A 23,149-nucleotide genomic window follows, 5' to 3' on the forward strand; every position below is an offset into this window, starting at 1 on the left:
GTTTTACTTCTTCTTTTCTAATTTGGATTCCTTTTATTTCTTTTTCTGCTCTGGTTCCTATGGCCAAAACTCCAAAACTATGTTGAATACTACTGGTGAGAGTGGGCACCCTTGTCTTGTTCCTGACTTTAGGGGAAATGCTTTCAATTTTTCACCATTGAGGGTAATGTTTACTGTGGGTTTGTCATATATATATTTTTTATTATGTTGAGGTATGTTCCTTCTATTCCTGCTTTTTGGAGAGTTTTTATCATAAATGGATGTTGAATTTTGTCAAATGCTTTCTCTGAATCTATTGATAATCATATGGTTTTTATTTTTCAATTTGTTAATGTGATGTATTACATTAATTGATTTGCAGATATTGAAGAATCCTTGCATCCCTGGGATAGAGCCCACTTGGTCATGATGTATGATCTTTTTAATATATTGTTGAATTCTGTTTGCTAGAATTTTGTTAAGGATTTTTGAATCTATGTTCATCAGTGATATTGGCCTGTAGTTTTCTTTCTTTCTTTCTTTTTGTATCATCTTTGTCAGGTTTTGGTATTAGGGTGCTGGTGGCCTCATAGAATGAGTTTGGAAGTTTACCTTCCTCTGCAATTTTCTGGAAGAATTTGAGTAGGATAGGTGTTAGCTCTTCTCAAAATTTTTGGTAGAAATCAGCTGTGAAGCCGAATGGTCCTGGGCTTTTGTTTGCTGGAAGATTTCTGATTACACTTTCAATTTCCATGCTTGTGATGGGTCTGTTAAGACTTTCTATTTCTTCCTGGTCCAGTTTTGGAAAATCGAACTTTTCCAAGAATTTGTCCATTTCTTCCAAGTTGTCCATTTTATTGGCATGTAGTTGCTAATAGTAGTCTCTTATAATCCTTTGCGTTTCTTTTTTTTTTTTAATTTTATTTTTAAACTTTACATAATTGTATTAGTTTTGCCAAATATCAAAATGAATCCGCCACAGGTATACATGTGTTCCCCATCCTGAACCCTCCTCCCTCCTCCCTCCCCATACCATCCCTCTGGGTCGTCCCAGTGCACCAGCCCCAAGCATCCAGTATCGTGCATCAAACCTGGACTGGCAACTCGTTTCATACATGATATTTTACATGTCTCAATGCCATTCTCCCAAATCTTCCCACCCTCTCCCTCTCCCACAGAGTCCATAAGACTGTTCTATACATCAGTGTCAGTTGTCTGTTGTGATCTCTCCATTTTCATTTTTAATTTTATTGATTAGATTTTTCTCCCTTTGTTTCTTGATGGGTCTGGCTAATGGTTTGTCAGTTTTATTTATCCTCTCAAAGAATCAGCTTTTGGCTTTGTTGATTTTTGCTATGGTCTCTTTTGTTTCTTTTGCATTTATTTCTGCCCTAATTTTTAAGATTTCTTTCCTTCTACTAACACTGGGGTTCTTCATTTCTTCCTTTTCTAGTTGCTTTAGGTGTAGAGTTAGGTTATTTATTTGACTTGTTTCTTGTTTCTTGAGATATGCCTGTATTGCTACAAACCTTTTCCTTAGAACTGCTTTTACAGTGCCCCACAGGTTTTGGGTTGTTGTGTTTTCATTTTCATTTGTTTCTATGCATATTTTGATTTATTTTTTGAATTCTTCTGTGATTTGTTGGTATTCAGCAGCGTGTTGTTCAGCCTCCATATGTTGGAATTTTTAACAGTTTTCTCCCGTAGTTGAGATCTAATCTTACTGCATTGTGGTCAGAAAAGATGCTTGGAATGATTTCAATTTTTTTTGAATTTACCAAGGCTAGATTTATGGCCCAGGATGGGATCTATCCTGGAGAAGGTTCCCTGTGCACTTGAGAAAAAGGTGAAATTCATTGTTTGGGAGTGAAATTTCCTATAGATATCAATTAGGTCTAACTGGTCTATTGTATCATTTAAAGTTTGTGTTTCCTTGTTAATTTTCTGTTTAGTTGATCTATCCATAGGTGTGAGTGGGGTATTAAAGTCTCCCACTATTATTGTGTTATTGTTAATTTCCCCTTTCATACTTGTTAGCATTTGTCTTACATATTGTGGTACTCCTATGTTGGATGCATATATATTGATAATTGTTATATATTCTTCTTGGATTGATCCTTTGATCATTATGTAGTGTCCTTTGTCTCTTTTCACAGCCTTTGTTGAGTATTGCTACTCCTGCTTTCTTTTGGTCTCTATTTGCATGGAATATCTTTTTCCAGCCCTTCACTTTCAGTCTGTATGTGTCCCTTGTTTTGAGGTGGGTCTCTTGTAGACAACATATATAGGGGTTTTGTTTTTGTATCCATTCAGCCAGTCTTTGTCTTTTGGTTGGGGCATTCAACCCACTTACATTTAAGGTAATTATTGATAAGTATGATCCCATTGCCATTTACTTTGTTGTTTTGGGTTCAAGTTTATACACCCTTTTAGTGTTTCCTGTCTAAAGAAGATTCTTTAGCATTTGTTAGAGAGCTAGTTCGGAGAAGGCAATGGCACACCACTCCAGCACTCTTGCCTGGAAAATCCCACGGATGGAGGAGCCTGGTGGTCTGCAGTCCATGGGGTCGCTAAGGGTCAGACACGACTGAGGGACTTCACTTTCATGCATTGGAGAAGGAAATGGCAACCCACTCCAGTGTTCTTGCCTGGAGAATCCCAGGGATGGGGGAGCCTGGTGGGCTGCCATCTATGGGGTTGCACAGAGTTGGACACGACTGAAGCGACTTAGCAGCAGCAGAGAACTAGTTTGGTGGTGCTGAATTCTCTCAGCTTTTGCTTGTCTGTAAAGCTTTTGATTTCTCCTTCATATTTGAATGAGATCCTTGCTGGGTACAGTAATCTGGGTTGTAGGTTATTTTCTTTCATCACTTTAAGTATGTCCTTCCATCCCCTCCTGGCCTGAAGAGTTTCTATTGAAAGATCAGCTGTAATCCTTATGGGAATCCCCTTGTGTGTTATTTGTTGTTTTTCCCTTGCTGCTTTTAATATTTGTGCTTTGTGTTTCATCTTTGTTAATTGGATTAATATGTGTCTTGGGGTGTTTCACCTTGGGTTTATCCTGTTTGGGACTCTCTGGGTTTCTTGGACTTGGGTGATTGGCTATTTCCTTCCCCATTTTAGGGAGGTTTTCAACTATTATCTCCTCAAGTATTTTCTTGTGGTCTTTCTTTTTGTCTTCTTATTCTGGGACACCTATGATTCGAATGTTGGGGCATTTAACATTGTCCCAGAGGTCTCTGAGATTGTCATTTCTTTTTATTCATTTTTCTTTTTCCCTCTCTGTTTAATTTATTGCTACCATTATACCTTCTACCTCACTTATCCTATCTTCTGTGTCTGTTATTCTACTGTTGGTTCCCTCCAGAGTGTTTTTGATCTCATTTATTGCATTATTCATTATATATTGACTCTTTTTTATTTCTTCTAGGTCCTTGTTAAACCTTTCTTGCATCTTTTCGATCCTTGTCTCCAGGCTATTTATCTGTAACCCTTTTGTTTTCAAGATTTTGGATCATTTTCACTATCGCTATTTGGAATTCTTTATCAGGTAGATTTCCTATCTCTTCCTCTTGTTTAGTTTGGTGGGCATTTATCCTGTTCCTTTACCTGCTGGGTATTCCTCTGCCTTTTCATCTTGTTTAGATTGTTGTGTTTGGGGTGGCCTTTCTGTATTCTGGCAGTTTGTGGAGTTCTCTTTATTGTGGAGTTTCCTCACTGTGGGTGGGTTTGGACAGGTGGCTCGTCAAGGTTTCCTGGATAGGGAAGCTTGTTCGGTGTTCTGGTGGGTGGAGCTGGATTTCTTCTCTCTGGAGTGCAATGAATGAAGTGTCCAGTAATGAGTTATAAGATGTCAGTGGGTTTGGAGTGACTTTAGGCAGCCTGTATATTGAATCTCAGGGCTATGTTCCTGTGTTGCTGGAGAATTTGTGTAGTATGTCTTGCTCTGGAACTTGTTGGCCCTTGGGTGGTGCTTGGTTTCAGTGTAGGTATGGAGGCATTTGTTGAGCTCCTATCGATTAATGTTCCCTGGAGTCAGGAGTTATCTGGTGTTCTCAGGATTTGGACTTAAGCCTCCTGCCTCTGGTTTTCAGTCTTATTCTTACAGTAGCCTCAAGACTTCTCCGTCTATACTTCACTTTCAGATAGTTCCTTGATATGTGGTCAGTGTTAACTACAGGGTTTTAATCTGTTGCACCTGTCACTTCCAAGGTGGTTCCCTCTGTTTTAGCTTCTTCTGTTTGCTGGCCTCTTCAGTGTCTAATTTCCACCCTGACACAGGGGGGCGGTGCTGGGCACTTTTTTAGGCTCACTTGCTCTGTCGTGCTGTGGGGAGGGAGGAACGCTGTAAACAAATAGCACTGGCGTCTGTGGGGAGTGCTCCCAGTATCTCGGCCACACTGGGTTTGCCCCCACTCACGGCAAGTGTGCTTTCCCTGTCTACACTGCTTAGGCTCTAGGTTGCTCTGCCAGGAACTGTCTGAGGCCAACCCTGGGTTGTATGCACTTCCCAGGTCTAAGCCGCTCAGGTTCACATACTCGAGTACTCCACAAAGGCACAGACTCGGTTGGGCCTGTGTTTTGCGCCCTTTCCAGGTCCAAGCAGCTCAGGTGACCAGGTGTTTGGCAAGCACGGTTGCTGTGACTTATCGCCTCCCCTGTCCCTGCCGCTCAGTTTTCTGGGTGTACAACTGGCACACCTTCTCAGGTGGATGTCAACCATCCAGAATCCCAAGAAGTCTTGGTTAGCAATGAAGGCTGCTTGCAGTTTGGTAGATGATGCCTTTCTGGGGCTGCAATTGCCCCCTTCTGGCTCTGGCTGCCCTCACCTGCCTGTCTCCACTGGGGGATGGGCCAGTTGGCAGCCGGCTATTTCTGCTCAGTCCTTTGTTCTGTGAACGGGCCTGGCAGTGTCTTAGGTTAGGGCTTTTCGAGTAGCTCTAGTCAGTACTTTATTCTGTGAGTGGGCCTGGTGGTGTCTTAGGTTAGGGCTTTTCATGGGGTAGGTATCCCACAGTCTGGTTTGCTATCTCAAGTTAGTTCCCTCAGATTGCCCTTGGGGCATTCAGGCCCAGTCCTTACTCTAAGCAATGCAGCCCGTGCCTCCCTGCCCAGTGTCCTCTTGCTAGTGGCGGATGCAGGTATCTGTGCTGCTTCTCCACTGGGAGTTACCATTGGGCATGTAATCTGTGGATTTTAATTATTTATTTTTCCTCCCAGTTATGTTGCCCTCTGAGGTTCCAAGGCTCACTACAGACTCGCCATTGAGAGTGTTTCCTGGTGTTTGGAAACTTCTCTCTTTTTTAAGACTCCCTTCCCAGGCCAGATCTCTGTCCCTACCTCTTTTGTCTCTCTCTTTGTCTTTTATGTTTTTTCCTACCTCCTTTCAAAGACAATGGGCTGCTTTCTAGGTGCCTGATGTCTTCTGCCGGCATTCAGAAGTTGTTTTGTGGAATTTACTCAGCGTTCGAATGTTCTTTTGATGAATTTGTGAGGGAGAAAGTGGTCTCCCCATCCTATTCCTCTGCCATCTTAGGACCGCCCCCCACCTTAACTCTATATATATATATATATATATATATATATATATATATATATATATATCACTTGCAAATATCTTCTCCTATTCAGTAGAAGATAGTTTCTCATTTTATTGACAGTTTCCTTCACTGTGCAAAAGCTCTTTATTTGTTTTTTAAGTTTTTATTTATTGTTTTGGTCTCATCATGTGGCTTGTCATTGGACCACCAGAGAAGTCCCATGCAAAAACTCTTTAGTTTGATGTAGTCCCACTTGTTTATTTTTGCTTTTTTCCCCTTGCCTGAGAAGACAAATCCAAAGAAAATTCCTAAATTGTTTTATATATATATATATACACACACACACACACACACACATATATATATATATATATATATATATATATATACACACATATATATATACACACACACATCAAAGAATGTATTGCCTGTTTTCATCCACAAGTTTTATATGGTTTAAGGTATCATGCTGCTGCTGCTGCTGCTAAGTCACTTCAGTCGTGTCCAACTCTGTGCAACCCCATAGATGGCAGCCCAACAGGCTCCCCCATCCCTGGGATTCTCCAGGCAAGAACACTGGAGTGGGTTGCCATTTACTTCTCCAATGCATGAAAGTGAAAAGTGAAAGTGAAGTCGCTCAGTTTTGTCCGACCCTGCAGCCCACCAGGCTTCTCTGTCCGTGGGATTTTTCAGGCAGGAGTACTGGAGTGGGGTGCCATTGCCTTCTCCATACTTAAGTCTTTAACCCATTCATTTATTTTTAATTCATTTCTTTTTTTTTTATATACAGCATGAGAAAGTAGTCCATTTTGATTCTTCTGCATGTAGCTATCTAGTTTTCTCAACACCATTTGTTGATGAAGCTGTCTTACCAAATGCATACTCTTGCCTCTCTTGTCACAGATGTGTGTTAATCTCTGGGCTCTCTATTCTGTTGCATTGATCTGTATGCCTGTTATGTGTCAGTTCCATACTGTTTTGATTGGAATAGCTTTATGTATAGTTTGAAATCAAGAAGTGGGATATCTCTAGCTTTGTTCTTGTTTCTGAATATTGTTTTGACTACTGAGATCTTTTGTGTTTTCATAAAAATTTTAGAATTATTTGTTCTAGTTCTGTGAGAAATGTCATTGGTATTTTGACAAAGACTGCGCTGAATCTGTAGATTGCCTTGAGTAGTATGGTCATTTTAACAGTATTAATTCCTCCATTCCATGAGCAGGCTGTATTTGTCCATCCCTTATAATGTGAATGTTACTACACTTGATGTTGCCCTAGAAGTCAAACTTCCCTCATTTTTTTTTTTTTTTTGGTGATGTTAAACTGATTCAAAAATTTATTCTTTCCCACCTATTTGAGTCTTTTTTGATGTATATATGCAAGAGAAATTGGTTGTGAATATTTGTCTAAAATTTTGAACACTGTTGGAATTTAATTGTTCTGACATATTTGTCAGTTTTACTTCTACACTTTTAAAAAATATATTTATTTTTAAAGTGATTGATGATATCTTTACAACGTTGGTTTGCTTTGTCATACATCAACATGAATAAACCATAGGTGTACATGTGTCCCCTCCTTCTTGACTCTCCCTCCCACCTCTTGCCCTTTTCCACCCAACTAGGTTATTACAGATCCCCAGTCTAATTTCCCCAAGTAATACAGCAAATCTCCATTGGTTATCTATTTACATGTTCTATGCTGTGGATGGGTTCAACAGTACCATTTTCTAGATTTCACATATATGTGTTAATATACTATATTTGTTTTTCTCTTTTTGACTCACTTCATTCTCTATAATAGGCTCTAGGTTCATCTCCTTCATTAGAACTGTCTCAAATGCATTTCTTTTAATGTCTGGGTATTATTCCATCATATATATGTACCATAGGTTCTTTATCTATTCAACAGTCGATGGACACCTATGTTGCTTTCATGTCCAAGCTATTTTGAATAGTGCTGCAAAGAACATTGGGGTACATGTGCCTTTTTCAATTTTGGTTTCTTCAGGGTATATGCCTAGAAGTGGTATTGCTGTGTTGTATGATGGTTTTATTCCTAGTTTTTAAAGGAATCTCCATACTGTCTTCCATAGTGGCTGTATCAATTTACATTCCCACCAGCAATACAAGAGTGTTCCCTTTTCTCCACACCGTCTCCAGCACTTGTTTGTGGATTTTTGATGATGGCCATTCTGACTGGTATGATGTGATATCTCACTGTAGTTTTGATTTGCATTGCTCTGATAACGAGTGATGTTGAACATATCTTTATGTGTTTATTAGCCATCCATATGTCTTCTTTGAAGAATGTCTGTTTGGGTCTATTGCGCACTTTTTGATTTTGTTGTTTCTTTTTCTAGTATTGAGTCATATGAACTGCTTGTATATTTTGGAAATCAATCCTTTGTCAGTTGTTTTATTTGCTATTATTTTCTCCCATTCTTGGAGAAGGAAACGGCAACCCACTCCAGTATTCATGCCTGGAAAATCCCATGGACCGAGGAGACTGGTGGGCTACAATCCACGGGGTCACAAAGAGTCGGACACGACTGAGCGACTTCTGTGTGTGTGTGTGTGTCTCCCATTCTAACGGTTGTCTTTTCACCTTGTTTTAGTTTCCTTTGCTGTGCAAAAGCTTTCGAGTATAATTAGATCCCACATATGTATTTTTGTTTTTATTTCCATTATTCTAGGAGGTGGGTCATAGAGGATCTTATTATGGTTATGTCATCGAGTGTTCTGCCTATGTGCTCCTCTAAGAGTTTTATAGTTTCTGGTATTACACTTAGGTCTTTAATCCATTTTGAGTTTATCTTTATGTGTGGTGTTAAGAAGTGTTCTAATTTCATACTTTTACATGTAGCTGTCAAGTTCTCCTAGCACTACTTATTGAAGAGACTCTTTCTTGCCTCCTTTCTCAAAGATAAGATGTGCATAGGCGCGTGGGTTTATCTCTGGGCTTTCTACCTTGTTCCATTGGTCTATAGTTGTGTTTTTGTGCCAGTACCATACTGTCTTGATGACTGTAGCTTTGTAGTATAATCTTAAATTAGGTAAATTGATTCCTGCAGCTCCATTCTTCTTTCTCAAGATTTCTTTGGCTACTTGGAGTCTTTTGCGTTTCCATACTAACTGTGAAATTTTTTGTTCTAGTTCTGTGAAAAATGCCATTGGTAATTTGATAGGGATTGCATTGCATCTGTAGATTGTGTTTGGTAGTACAGTCATTTTCACAATATTTATTCTTCCAACCCAGGATCATAAACTATCCCATCTGTTTATGTCATCTTTGATTTCTTTCATCAGTGTCTTATTGTTTTCTGTATACAGCTCTTTTGTCTCCTAGGTAAATTTATTCCTAGGTATTTTTATTCTTTGTGTTGCAGTGGTAAATGGGATTGATTCCTTAATTTCTCCGACTTTTCATTATTAGTATAAAGGAATGAAAGTGCTTTCTGTGTATTGATTTTGTATCCTGCCTGACTTTACTAAATTCACTGATTAGTTCTAGTAACTTTCTGATAGTTTCTTTAGGGTTTTCTGTGTACAGTATCATGTCATCTGCAAATAGTGAAAATTTTACTTCTTCCTTTCCAATCTGGATTCCTTCTATTTCTTTCTCTTCTGATTGCTGTAGCTAGGACTTGCAAAACTATGTTGAATAATAGTGGTGAGAATGGGCACCCTTGTCTTGTTCCTCATATTAGAGGGAATGTTTTCAGTTTTTCACCATTGAAAATAATGTTTGCTGTGTGTCTGTTGTATATGGCCTGTATTATGTTAAAGTAGGGTCCTTCTATGCCCATTTTTAAAGAGTTTTTATCATAAACGGATGCTGAACTTTATCAAAAGGCTTTCATGCATCTTTTGAAGTTATCATATGCTTTTTATCCTTCAACTTGTTAATATGGTGTATCACATTGATTGAACTGCATATATTGAAGAATCCTTGCAACCCTTTGATAAACCCAAGTTGACCACGGTATGATATTTTTGAAGTGTTCTTGAATTCTGTTTGATAGAATTTTGTTGAGAATTTTTGCATCTATGTTCATCAGTGATATTGGTCTGTAATTTTTTTTTTTTTCATGATATCTTTGTCTGGTTTTGATATCATGGTGATTGTGGCCTCATAGAATGACTTTGGAAGTGTACCTTCTCTGAAATTGTTTGGAAGAGTTTCAGAAGGACAAGCATTAGCTCTTCTCTAAATTTGATAGAATACACCTTTGAAGCCATCTGGCCCTGGGCTTTTGTTTTTAGGGAAATTTTTTTTAATCAGAGCTTTTATTTCAGTGTCTGTAACTGGCTTATTCATAATTGGGCTTCCCTCGTAGCTCAGCTGGTAAAGAATCTGCTTGCAATGCAGGAAGCCCAGGTTCAATCCCTGGGTCAGGAAGATCCCCTGGAGAAGAAAATGGCAACCCATTCCAGGATTCTTGCCTCAAGAATCCCATGGACAGAGGAGTCTTTTAGGCTATTGTCCATGGAGTTGCAAGAGTCAGACATGACTTAGCAACTAAATCACCACGGTCTTGGAAGGTTGAACTTTTCTAAGAATCTGTCCATTTCCTCTAGGTTGTCCATTTTATTAGCATAGAGTTGTTTGTAATAGTCTCTTATGATCCTTTGTATTTCTGTTGTAACCTCTATTTCATTTCTAATTTTGTCGATTTCATTTTTCTCCTACTTTTTCTTGATGAGTCTGGCTAATAGTTTGTCAATTTTGTTTATCTTCTCAAAGAACCAGCTTTTAGTTTTATGCATCTTCATTGTTTCCTTCATTTCCTTTTCATTTATTTCTGCTCTGACTTTTCTTTCCTTCTACTATGTTTTGTTGTTGTTGTTGTTGTTGTTGTTTTGTTTTGTTTTGTTTTCTTTTTCCAGATGCTTTAGATGTACAGTCAGGTTGTCTGTTTGATGGTTTTCTTGTTTCTTGAGGTAGGATTGTATTGCTATAAACTTCCCTCTTAGAACTGCTTTTGCTGCATGCCATAGGTTTTGGGTCATAGTATTTTCATTGTCATTTGTTTTATTGGGATCTTTTGATTTACCTTATTTATTCAGTAACATCTTCATTACTTAGAAATATATTGTTTAATCTCCATGTGTTTGTGTTTTTTGCAGTTTTTTTCCCCCTGTAATTGATATCCAGTCTCATAGCACTGTGGTCAGAGAAGATGTTTGATACAATTTAAATTTTCTTAAATTTACTAAGGCTTGATTTGTGACCCCAGATGTGGTCTATCCTGGAGAATGCTCCATATGCACTTGAGAAGAAAGTGTATTCTTTTGCATGTGAATGGAAAGTCCTGAAGATATCAATTAAGTCCATTTGGTCTAATGTTTCATTTAAGTTGTGTTTCCTTATTGATTTTCTGTTTTGATGATCTGTCCATTGGTGTACGTGGGGTGTTGAAGTCCCCTAATATTGTGATAGTGGCAATCTCCCATTTTATGTCTGTTATTATTTGCTTTATGTATTGAGGTGATCCTGTGTTGGGTGTATACATATTTACAATTGTTATATCTTCTTCTTGGCTTAATCCCTTGATTATTATGTAGTGTCTTTATCTCTTGTAATATTATTTATTTTAAAGTCTGTTTTGTCTGAAATGAGAATTGCCACTCGGACTTTCTTTTGATTTCCATTTGCATGGAATATCTTTTTCCACCCTATTACTTTCAGTCTGTATATGTCTCTAGGTCTGAAGTGGGTCTCTTAGTAGACAGCATATATATAGATCTTGTTTTTTATCCAATTCAGCCTGTCTGTGCCTTTGGTTGGAGCATTTAATCCATTTACATTGAAAGTAATTTTTGATATATATTTCCTATTGGCATTTTCTTAATTGTTTTGGGTTTTTGTAGGTCTTTACTTTCTCTTGTGTTTACTGCCTTTATAACTCCTTTTAGTATTTGCTGCAAAACTGGTTTGGTGGTGCTAAATTCTCTTAACTTTTGTGTGTCTGTAAATCTTTTGATTTGTCCATCAATTTTGAATGAGATCCTTGCTGGGTAGAGTAATCTTGGTTGTACGTTTTTTTTTTTTTTTTCTTTCAGTACTTTAAATATATCCTGCCATTCTCTTCTGGCCTGCAGAATTTCTACTGAAAGATCAGCTGTTAATTGTATGGGTTTTCCTATGTGTGTTACTTGTTGCTTTTCCCTTGCTGCTTTTAATATTCTTTCCTTGTGTTTAATCTCTGTTAGCTTGATTAGTATGTGTCTGAACATGTTTCTCCTTGAATTTATCCTGTATGGAACTCTTTGAGCTTCTTGGACTTGATTATTTCCTTTCCCATGTTGGGGATGTTTTCAACTATGATCTCTTCAAAAACTGTCTCAGTGCCTTTCTTTTTCTCTTCTTCCTCTGGGACACCTATAACTCATATGTTGCTGCATTTAATATTGTCCCAGAGGTCTCTGAGGCTAACCTTAATTCTTTTCATTCTTTTTTCCTTTATTCTGCTCTTCAGCAGTTATTTCCATCATTCTGTCTTACAGTTCATTTATCCATTCTTCTGCCTCAGTTATTCTACTATGGGTTCCTTCTAGAGAGTTTTTAATTTCAGTATTGTGTTATTCATCTCTGGCAACCCACTCCAGTACTCTTGCCTGGAAAATCCCATGGACGGAGGAGCCTGGTAGGCTGCAGTCCATGGGGCCGCTAAGAGTCAGGCACAACTGAGCAACTTCATTTTCACTTTTTACTTTCATGCATTGGAGAAGGAAATGGCAGCCCACTCCAGTATTCTTGCCTGGAGAATCCCAGGGAGAGAGGAACCTAGTGGGCTGCCGTCTATGGGGTTGCACAGAGTCGGATACAACTGAAGCGACTTAGCAGCAGCAGCAGCAGCATGTTCTTGTTAATTTCATTAACTGTGTTAATTGGTTCTTGCATTTTCTCTATTCTATTTTCAAGGCTTTGGAACATCTTTACTATCATTATTCTGAATTCTTTATCACGTAATTTCCTCTTCGTTTATTTGGCTTAGTGATTTTCTACTTTGTTCCTTCATTTGTGGTATATTTCTCTGTCTTTTCATTCCACCCCCCACCTCCCGTAACTTACTCCATTTGAGGTGTCCTTTTCCCAGGCTTTACAGACCAGAAAACTGAGCCAGAGCAGAGTTCCATCTGTGGAATATAGCAAAGAAAATATAATAAACTAACATATATGGTGAAAAAAGTAGGAGAAAAGAAGAAGAAGAAGAAAAAAAAAAAAACAGAAAAGCAAAGGTAAACAGACGTTTGTAAAAAAGATTTATATATATTAAGGAATTCTTTACCATCTGAGCCCAGATGGTAAAGAATCCACCTATAATATGGGAGACCTGCGTTCAACCCCTGGGTTGGGAAGATCCCCCTGGAGAAGCTGCATGGCAACCCACTCCAGTATTCTTTCCTGGAGAATTCCATGGACAGAGGAGCCTGGCAGCCTACAGTCCATGGGGTTGCAAAGAGTCATACACGACTGAGCAACTAAGAACACAAACAGTAGGGAAAGAACAATAAGAAAAACAGTCAAGCAGAACAAAAACAAAATTTTAAAAGTCACAAGGAAAGGAAGAAAAACAATCTTTAAAGAAAGTTTTACAAAAGAGAGAGAGAGAGAGAGAGAGAAAAAAAAAGGAAAACTCCACAGCATTGCAAAAAGCCAATACAAAGGTATATAGGGGGGATAAAAAGTGTGATTTAAAAAAGAAAAAGTTTCTCCAGGTCCTAGATCACAGTTCTTAGTTTTGGTGTCTGCCCTCTGTGAGTGGGGTTGGTCTAGTGTTTTGTGATGGTTTCCTCATTAGGGGGACTTGTGCCTGTGCTCTGGTCAATGGAGCTGGATCCTGTCTCTCTGAAGGCAATGCAGTGTCCAGTAGGTTTTGTTTGGGGTGTCTATAGGTTCAGTATGGCTTTGGGCAGCCCTCTCAGCTTTGGCAGTGATAGACACATCTATTTCCACAGCCACGTCAAAATAGCCCCTCAGCACATCCTCACTGTTGCCAGCCCCCTACATCTCCCTGGGGTCTTTCCCAGAGCCTCCACCCCATGGTCTCACCCTAAGCTGCAGGCCATAGCTTGCTAGCTGGAGGCTTCTATGTGGGTCTCTTGGTTCCCCTAGCCCACCCTGTTTGGTGGAGGCTCCTGTGTGCTTCTCTTGGTACAGAGTCCGCCTTCTGCTCAGCAGAGACTTGTGTGTATATCTCTCAGCTCCCTGCTCCAACCCTCTTAGCAGGGCTAAGACTTGTGAGCTGTTCATGGGCTGAGAAGTGCAGCCCTCTCTGTATTTTGCCTTTTGGGCCCCCGATTTGCATGGCTCTCTGAGGTTCTGCAGCTTCCCCTTGTTCCTGCCTGTGAAGGATTTCCCAGTGCATGAACTTCACAACACTCTCCCTTCTTTGGGGCACAAGCTCCTGTCCTGAAGTTCTCTCTAGTGTGCGTGTACTTTTTTAATGTCTTTATCTTTTCTCCTACCTCATTCCAGGGAGTTTAGCTTGCTTCTTTGGAAGCCTGGGGTCTTCTGCTGTCATTTAAGAGGTTGCTTTATAGGAGCTGTTCCATATCTTGATAAGTTTTTGTATTTGTGGGGAGACTGGCCATCTTCGTCTTACTCTCCTGCCATCTTCTTCTGACACTCTACTTCCCTTATTTTAAAAAATTCTTTTTTTTTTTTTTTTTAAGCTTGGGTAATTGTTACTACTTTTCCAGTTCATTGAGCCATTCCTCTATACCATCTAATCTACTGTTGATTTTTCCGCAGTGCATTTTTTATTTCAGGTGTTGTATCTTCAATTCTGTTTAAATTCTTTATATTTGTCACTTGTATATCCCTTCTTATTCCTCGTTCTTTGACCATCTTTATGACCATCACCTTGAAACCTTTATTAGTGACCTTATTTTAAGTAATATGTCAGGCCCTCTCTATGCACTGATTGTCAAACGTGGCAACAGGGGGATCCTAGAAGATTGAGTTCTTGTGCCTGATTCAAGTCTGTATCTTGTGCCTGACTCAAGCCCTTCATTTCTCCCAGTGTTGGACCCTGTGGGTGCTGTGTGACCTTCTTCCTGTCCACATCTTTCTTGGAACTAGCCCTGTGCTGCTACCCACCTGCTGTCTGCCAGGCACTCACTGGCACTAAACAACAGACAGTCCTGAGTATGTTTGAATCCCAGAGAGAAGGACCTATCTCAGCATATGGAATCTATTCCTCAGGCTGAACACCTGCTCCTCTTGATTGTACAATCTACTTCCAATTGTATATAAGGCAGTCAGTTCAGTTGTAGTCATGCCCAACTCTTTGCAATCCCATGGACTGCAGCAGACCAGGTCTCCCTGTCCATCACCAACTCCCAGAGTATACTCAGACTCATGTCCGTCGAGTTGATGATGCCATCCAACCATCTCATCCTCTGTTGTCCCCTTCTCCTCCTGCCCCCAATCCCTCCCAGCATCAGAGTCTTTTCCAATGAGTCAACTCTTCGCATGAGGTGGCCAAAGTATTGGGGTTTCAGCTTTAGCATCATTCCTTCCAAGGAAATCCTAGCGCTGATCTCCTTCAGAATGGACTGGTTGGATCTCCTTGCAGTCCAAGGGACTCTCAAGAGTCTTTGCCAACACCACAGTTCAAAAGCATCAATTCTTTGGTGCTCAGCTTCCTTTATACTCCAACTCTCACATCCATACATGACTCCTGGAAAAACCATAGCTTTGACTAGACGGACCTTTGTTGGCAAAATAACATCTCTGCTTTTTAATATGCTGTCTAGGTTGGTCATAACTTTTCTTCCAAGGAGAAAGTGTCTTTTAATTTTATGGCTAGTGTCACCATCTGCTGTGATTTTGCAGCCCAAAAAACCAGTCTTTCACTGTTTCCACTGTTTCCCCATCTATTCTCTATGAAGTGATGGGACCAGATGCTGCGATCTTGGTTTTCTTAGCGTTAAGTTTTAAGCCAACTTTTTCATGCTCCTTTTACTTTCATCAAGAAGCTCTTTAGTTCTTCTTCACTTTCAGCCATAAGGGTGATGTCATCTGCATATCTGAGGTTATTGATATTTGTCCCAGCAATCTTGATTCCAGCTTGTGTTTCTTCCAGCCCAGCGTTTCTCATGATGTACTCTGCATATAAGTTTAATAAGCAGGGTGACAATATACAGCCTTGACGTACTCCTTTCCTGATTTGAAACCAGTCTTTTGTTCTATGTCCAGTTCTAACTATTGCTTCCTGACCTGTATACAGATTTCTCAGGAGGCAGGCCAGGTGGTCTGGTATTTTATGTAAACTACTAGTTATGACCAACCTAGATAGAATATTAAAAAGCAGAGATATTACTTTGCCAACAAATGTCCATCTAGTCAAGGCTATGGTTTTTCCAGTGGTCATGTATGGATGTGAGAGTTGGACTGTGAAGAAAGCTGAGCGCTGAAGAATTGATGTTTTTGAACTGTGGTGTTGGAGAAGACTCTTGAGAGTCCCTTGGACTGCAAGGAGATCCAATCAGTCCATGAGTTTGGATGAACTCTGGGAGTTGGTGATGGACAGGGAGGCCCGGCATGCCGCGATTCATGGGGTTGCAAAGAGTCGGACACGACTGAGTGACTGAACTGAACTGATTCACCAAATTCAAGGTTTCTACAATTTTAACCATAGATGTGTCCTCTTTCCTATTTCTATAAAATCATTTCTGATGTCTCTGGCCCTGTCTTATCCTTTATGCAAGCATATTATGCTATCTTCAGCTCAGTTCAGTCAATCGTGTTGTGTCTCTTTGCCACCCCATGGACTGCAGCACGCCAGGCTTCCCTGTCTATCACCAACTCCTGGAGCTTGTTCAAACTCATGTCCATCGAGTCAGTGATGCCATCCAACCATCTCATCCTCTGTGAGAAAGTCAATTCCTAGACAGGTTGATAAGAAGTCCGTTGTCCCTGAGGAGAATGGGGTCTGGGGCTCTCAAGGAGTAGATAGAGGTCTTGGGTTCTCAAGAAGGACAAACTTTTTTATTTAAGCCCAGAGCTGATAATTACATGACAAAACAACTCAGCTTAAACTCTGTACTAAGGATTATATTACAATGTATCCTGCTTGAGGACATGTTTCTCCTTCTTGAGAACCTTCTGACTAATCCTGTTATTTTCAAACGTAAATCGTGGGAGTGGGTCTAGTAAGATCTTGACAACCTTGAGACATTCTTTTGATTTCCTGTAATAACTAATTGAAAACGTATACAGCTCCCTTGCTAACACTAGCGAGTGGGCATTCTCAGTCCCCTTCTGATGTCTACGTCAGAAGCTTTCTCTGTCCCTTGTTCACTTTAATAAAACTCTGCTACACAAGAGGTCTTGAGTGATCAAGCCTGGTCCCTGGTCCTGAAGCGGAATCTTATGCAGAGAGCATGAATCTGATGTCATTCACCATAAGCTATCATCTGTGGTCCCCTTCTCCTCCTGCCTTCAATCTTTCCCAGCATCAGGGTCTTTTTCTAAGGAATCATAAGGGTCTTTTCTTTGCATCACATGCCCAAAGTTTGCTATTTTATTGAAGATAACTTTCTATAGCATTTCACCTCAAGAATTTTTTGATATTTTGAAAAAACACATAAATAAATGTGACTTCCACATATTAAACTACCCGTATAGTTATCCAGGTGACAAAGCTAGGATGATAGTAAGATTTCTTCCCCCTAACACAAAACCTGGTTAATTGCAGTGTTTTTCATCTTAGTAAATATTACCATCTTTTCAGTTGCTTTGGAAAGATAAAACGTGAGTTAGAAAAGAGTGATGAAATTTTTACACACTTTTTACTTTTGAAAAATAGCATAATTTATCTATCTACCAAAAATGGGACTACAGACAGGGCCTACTAAAGGTCCTCTACATCATGCACTGACACCCCAGCTTGCTCAAACATGGGGCAAGGTCTTGTTTTCCTGTACGTTCCAGTGACAGGTCAGTGCTGGGAAGTCTGATGGCCGCTCCAGCCTGGTCATGGTGGAAGCACCCCTCTTAGCACCCGTCAGTCATATTTTTCTTCTTTGCTCCATCCATGTTTACTCCTTGTGGGCAGTGGGGTTAGCCATGATGAGTAGAGTCACAAATAAAGGCCTTTGAGAAATGAATCTATATAAAAATAGTAGAGAATCACATAATGCCAGGGAGTGGGGCAGGGGTTGTCATCATGGCCTAAACCTGGATGGTCCAGTGAATGACAAACCATTTAATGTGACAGAAACAGTGTCTTCACTCTTAGTCCTGTGAAGCTAGAAGTGAAAAGAAAGAAAGAGAGAGAAGAAAAGAAAGAGTGAAGGAGGGAGGAAATGTTGGACGGAGGGAGGAGGGAATCCTTTGGCCAAAACAACTGACAAAATTTACTACTTTGCTCTGAAGGAGTGCTTCTTAGGAATCTCTTGGAGCCTGTTTCCTCTCAGTTTTCTTCAGTTAGGCCACAGTTATTTCTGTAGAATCTTAATAAGTGGAGAGGGCATACGGTGGGGAAAAGTGGTTATCAGTGCTAACTGACCTTCATGTCAGGTCTGCTCTGGAGATCTGCTCTGGAGAAGTGGCCAAAGTTTGGAGACAACTTCAGGTGCTTCCCTGTATCTCGAGGACTTTCTTCAGAAACAAATGTCCACGGCTCAGGGGTGAAAAACATTTTTAAAATTAACATTTTGCAAAGCAGAATTGAAGGTAAAATATTAAGACTAAAAATTGATAATTATTAGAAGTCTAGCAAAAGTCAATGAAATACATTTAAGAAAGGAAGTTGATAATAAAGAAAAGGAACATGAAGAGGATAATAAATTAGATACTGAAATAAACTGATAAAAGGAGCTACACCTAGAGCTTGGGGAGATTTGAGATCATGCTGGTCTTATTTACAGCATAGCACCTAGAACACAGTTAGTACTCTGTACATATTTACTGAATACTTTTTGAATTATAAATAGAACCACTTTTTGAAAGGAAAAAAACTCTAAGAACTTGAGCTAAGAGTATAAACAGGAAAAGTCAACAAAAAGTAAGGTTTGAAACAAGAGGAAGAGAGAAAAGGAAGGAGCAGGAGTGAGGTGGGGGAGAGGAAGAGGCCACGAAAGGGGAAGGGACGGCTCTGCCATGGAACTGGGAGCAAACAATGCAAATGAACGCCACACGTCATGGCGATGACACACTGTGAAACAAACCTAAGGGGCTGATTAACTTGACAGAATATAACCATAACAAAAACCAAACCAAAACCAAAACAAAGAGTAAGAAAGGAAAAGGGGGAAGCCCTAGAGTTGTGAAGATGACAAAGATAACGAATGAAAAATACCACCATGTTCTTAGAAGAACTTCACCAAGCTAGTAATTAATTATTGCACATCTAGGCCTACAGCTGCCCTTAGTAACAGAAAGTCATGGTGGAGCTTAGTTTTTACTTGGTCAAGTACATCTTGCTGTCACCTTCAGTGCTCCAGGAGCCTCCAGGGCAGATAGATTGGTCTCATTTGCCTTCCAACCTAAACTTTTCCTTGATGCCTTCAGGTCAAATCATATATGTCACATACTATCTATCGCACAGAACTATCCTCAGGGATTGTTACCATGACAATCACTAGGCAACACTAGCGCCATCCACTTTAGAGACTCTTCTATGCTTAGCACTGTCCTAGGGACTACTGTCCTCATCTACCAACAAGAAAGTAGAGAGAATCAGTCCTTTAAGCTACCCTCAGACCTCGGTTTACATTCTTCTGCCTTTTCTTTTACTGGCTAACTTATTAGTGGTCAAACATGGCCCTTCCTCTGGTTTTCAACCCAGGATATGCATTAGAATTACTTGGAGATCTTCTTTAAGAAAGCAAACAATGCCCAGGCCACTCCACTTCTTGTTATGAAGCATAGGGATGGTTAAAAAAAATAAGAAACAAAAACCCCATACTATCAGCCATGTTTTTCTCACCTGTACTATTTCACTTATTAAGATACTGTAGAAACAAACAATTGACTGTGGGCTAACAAATAAACAAAACTTAGAGTTAATAGGCCCTGAGAAAATGCCCAACACCTTCTCTATCAAAGCAAAGTACTAATTTTTGTCAATTATTTTAACCAGAGAATTCTGTTTTCCCCTCCCTTCCTTCATCCCTCTTTCTCCTTATATTTTAACCACTCACTTCTGACTTCATAAGACTGAGACTATGGGGCTATTATTTTTGTCCTATTAAGAACCTATAGCTCAGAAATATTGGTTCTCTGCAAGGAGATCCAACCATTCTGAAGGAGATCAGCCCTGGGATTTCTTTGGAAGGAATGAGGCTAAAGCTGAAACTCCAGTACTTTGGCCACCTCATGTGAAGAGTTGACTCATTGGAAAAGACTCTGATGCTGGGAGGGATTGGGGGCAGGAGGAGAAGGGGACAACAGAGGATGAGATGGCTGGATGGCATCACTGACTCAATGGATGTGAGTCTGAGTGAACTCCGGGAGTTGGTGATGGACAGGGAGGCCTGGCGTGCTGCGATTCATGGGGTCGCAAAGAGTTGGACACGACTGAGCAACTGAATTGAACTGAACTAAACTGAATGAAGATTCTGGTTGCTTCTGCCAATCCCTCTCACTTTCATTTTGGCAAGTACCCTGACTTTCACATATATATCCTCTGCCTCAGATTGAATATATTTTTAGGAAAGCAGATTGCCCCCACTTGAATCAGGCCTAAACTCACCCACAGACCCTTGCTGAAGTTTCTGGTTCAAAGGCTGAAAAGTCACACAACACAGCTAAATGCAGCCTAAGAGGGATAGCTTTTTTTCTCTTCTGAGTGCACTTCTGGAAGGGACCCCAACCCCATCTCTGCACTGAACAGCTCAGGAAGCTGTAGCCATCCTGGGATCATATGGAGCTGAAGAATGAAGCTTATGTCACAGAAAGCAGAAATGAGATGAAAAGAATAAGGATCAGGATCTTTCATGACAACTCTGAGTCAGTGAATTAAACCAACGGAAACTTAATGTGCTTCTAATAAGTGAAATAAGCTAGCACTTTAGTATTTAACCAGTTAGAGCTGGGTTTTCTGTTATCTGCAACCAGATGCATCTTAAAAGATCCACTGCACATTTTATAAGCAAGGGAATGCCTGTTTTTTTGATTGAATTAGATTAACAGACTGCTAAAACAACATATCAGAGTTCTGAATATTTTTCTGCTGTCAAATTTTGCAGTGTAACCATACTAAGAACTGCTATTTGGCTTCAGGTTGTTTTGTTGAGAAATGTGGCAAACTGTGTCAATCAGTTTATTCTGCAATTACAGTGGAGCTTCAGTATGCTGTAATTGCCATTCTACAGAAGGCAATTAGTATGGGGTTAATACCAGATGAACAAGAAAAATAACATTCAGCAAATAAAACATATAGCAAAACAATGTATTTAATAGTGCATTGGTTTTATTGATGGCAGAAGAAAAAATTCTTCTCCTTGTAAAAGTTGCTTTATTTAACTTTGTATTTTTTCCCCATTCTTTATGTGGGTTGAATTTTTTTCCCCCTAAAATCTGCCTTTTAGTTCTCCAAATAATAATATCCACCATGTCTGCATCTTACTCCGAAGGGAAAGCAGGAGGTCTATCAACAGGTTCTGACCAGGATGATTCAGTCAACAGCTCCTTTCTTCATAAAGACTCTATTTAAGAAGAGAAGAAGAGAGTGAAATTGGCACCTCAACTTAATTTCTTCATACACACACTGCTGAAACCTACCTGTAACTGTGAAGTGTTTATACAAATATCAATAGATCACAAGCAGAGCAAACTGGACACTGCTAATTTATAAACGTAATTTCTATAAATCAGTACATAAACAAAAAGCAAAGTCTTTAAAAAATAATTTTTCCTTCTAGAGATTTTTAAAGTACATCTCTGTCACTGTTAGTCCCTCTATTGCTAGCATGTTGCTTCAGGAATCTGGATTAACTGAGCAGAGTTTAACAGAGGGTGACCTAAAAAAGATGCAATCTGCCACTGAATCGCATCTTACCCCCATCCTACCCACCTCCATTTCCCCTATGAACCCCTCTGAGCTGGTTCAGTCTCTCAGGTAATTTACCTAAGCCTGTTGCCTCCCTTGCCTGCTCCCCACCTTTATCAGATGCCACTCTAGCAGAAACGCTGTGGGTGACAACAACAGAGAAGGCTGAAAGAGGTGGTGCGAGAGGCCCTATTTGCTCCAGTCCTGTTTCGGCTTCATGGAGGAAAGAAACTGGGTGGGCAGGGATGGGAAGTGTTCCCATGGCTGCATTCAAACGGCTCATAAGTCCTCTGAAGTAAATAGTCTCCTGATTAGAAACTAGAGATTTGGGTACTATTATCCTCACATGATGCCTCTCCTGCTGGCTTCATGGGGTTCTATAACATCTATCTTTATAGTGATCACTTCCCTGACCTTGATTTGAAAAATTTTGCACAAGGATGCTGCTCTAGATTGTCTTAAAAAAAAAAAAAACACACACACAAACAAACGGAAAGCCATCTAAAAATACATCTTCTACTAGCTAAAAATGGTGTTAAAACCTGGACCTTGGAAAATAAATAAGGTCATGATATTTATACAGTAATGTATGCTTCGCTATTGGTTTCAAAGGGGCTTCCCTGGTGGCTCAGCACTAAAGAATCCACCTGCAATGCAGGAGACATGGGTTCAATCCCTTGGTCAGGAAGATCCCCTGGAGAGGGAAGTGGCAAACCACTCCAGAATCTCACGGACAGAGGTGCCTTGAGGGCTACAGTCTACGGGGTCACAAAAGAGTTGGACAACTAAAGAACAACTATGCTTAGTGATCAGCTTCAAGGTTTTGGTTAATATGTAAAACTATGAAGACTATTCTTTCATCAAAGAAACTAGAAGTGAAATTTAAACTGAGTCACCATTCACTAAACCACTCTACATACTGAGCCTTAACCTCCATGGCAGTAGGGAATCTCCTCTGATGTGTCAAACAAAGTCTACACAGGTCTGCCATTTCTCTATTTTCACAGTGAAACCCGAAGCTCTTCAAGCTGCTGCTGCTACTGCTATGTCGCTTCAGTTGTGTCCTACTCTGTTCGACCCCAGAGACAGCAGCCCACCAGGCTCCCCTGTCCCTGGGATTCTCCAGGCAAGAACACTGGAGTGGGTTGCCATTTCCTTCTCCAATGCATGAAAGTGAAAAGTGAAAGTGAAGTCGCTCAGTTGTGTCCGACTCCTAGAGACCCCACAGACTGCAGCCTACCAGGCTCCTCCGTCCATGGGATTTTACCAGAGTGGGTTGCCATTGCCTTCTCCAACTCTTCAGCTAGAGCAAAGCAATAGCTTCCTAGATTCTTTTCCTTCTGGTGCTTAATCCATCCTATATCCAACAGCAGTCTTTCTTAAGCTTAATTTTGATCATATCATTCTTATTCAGAAGTTCATGATAGCACTGAACACATCAAGGTCAAACTCTTAAGGAGTCTAAAGTGATACTCTTCTGCCACCACCAGTAATGCTGTCTTGGTTCACACATTCTCTTGTAGCTACTGCCTCTTCCCTTCTTCAAATCTTCCTCAATTTTTAGATTATCTTCAGAGGACTCTACCCCACCATGAAAGTGAAGCTTTAAAATGCATCT

General features: G+C 40.1%; 1 protein-coding gene across 1 annotated transcript in view; it reads right to left on the reverse strand.

Annotated features, from left to right (window-relative positions):
• Nucleotides 1-20,914: 20,914 nt before the first annotated feature.
• Nucleotides 20,915-23,149, reverse strand: part of TDRD3 (tudor domain containing 3) — a 215,916-nt gene continuing 213,681 nt past the window's right edge. Inside the window, exon 14 of the mRNA XM_055541922.1 lies at nt 20,915-21,187. The gene's annotated coding sequence lies outside the window, so the exon portion shown is untranslated. The remainder of the gene's footprint in view (nt 21,188-23,149) is intronic.

The sequence above is a fragment of the Bubalus kerabau genome, chromosome 12, assembly GCF_029407905.1.
Source record: "Bubalus kerabau isolate K-KA32 ecotype Philippines breed swamp buffalo chromosome 12, PCC_UOA_SB_1v2, whole genome shotgun sequence".
Lineage (NCBI taxonomy): Eukaryota > Metazoa > Chordata > Mammalia > Artiodactyla > Bovidae > Bubalus > Bubalus kerabau.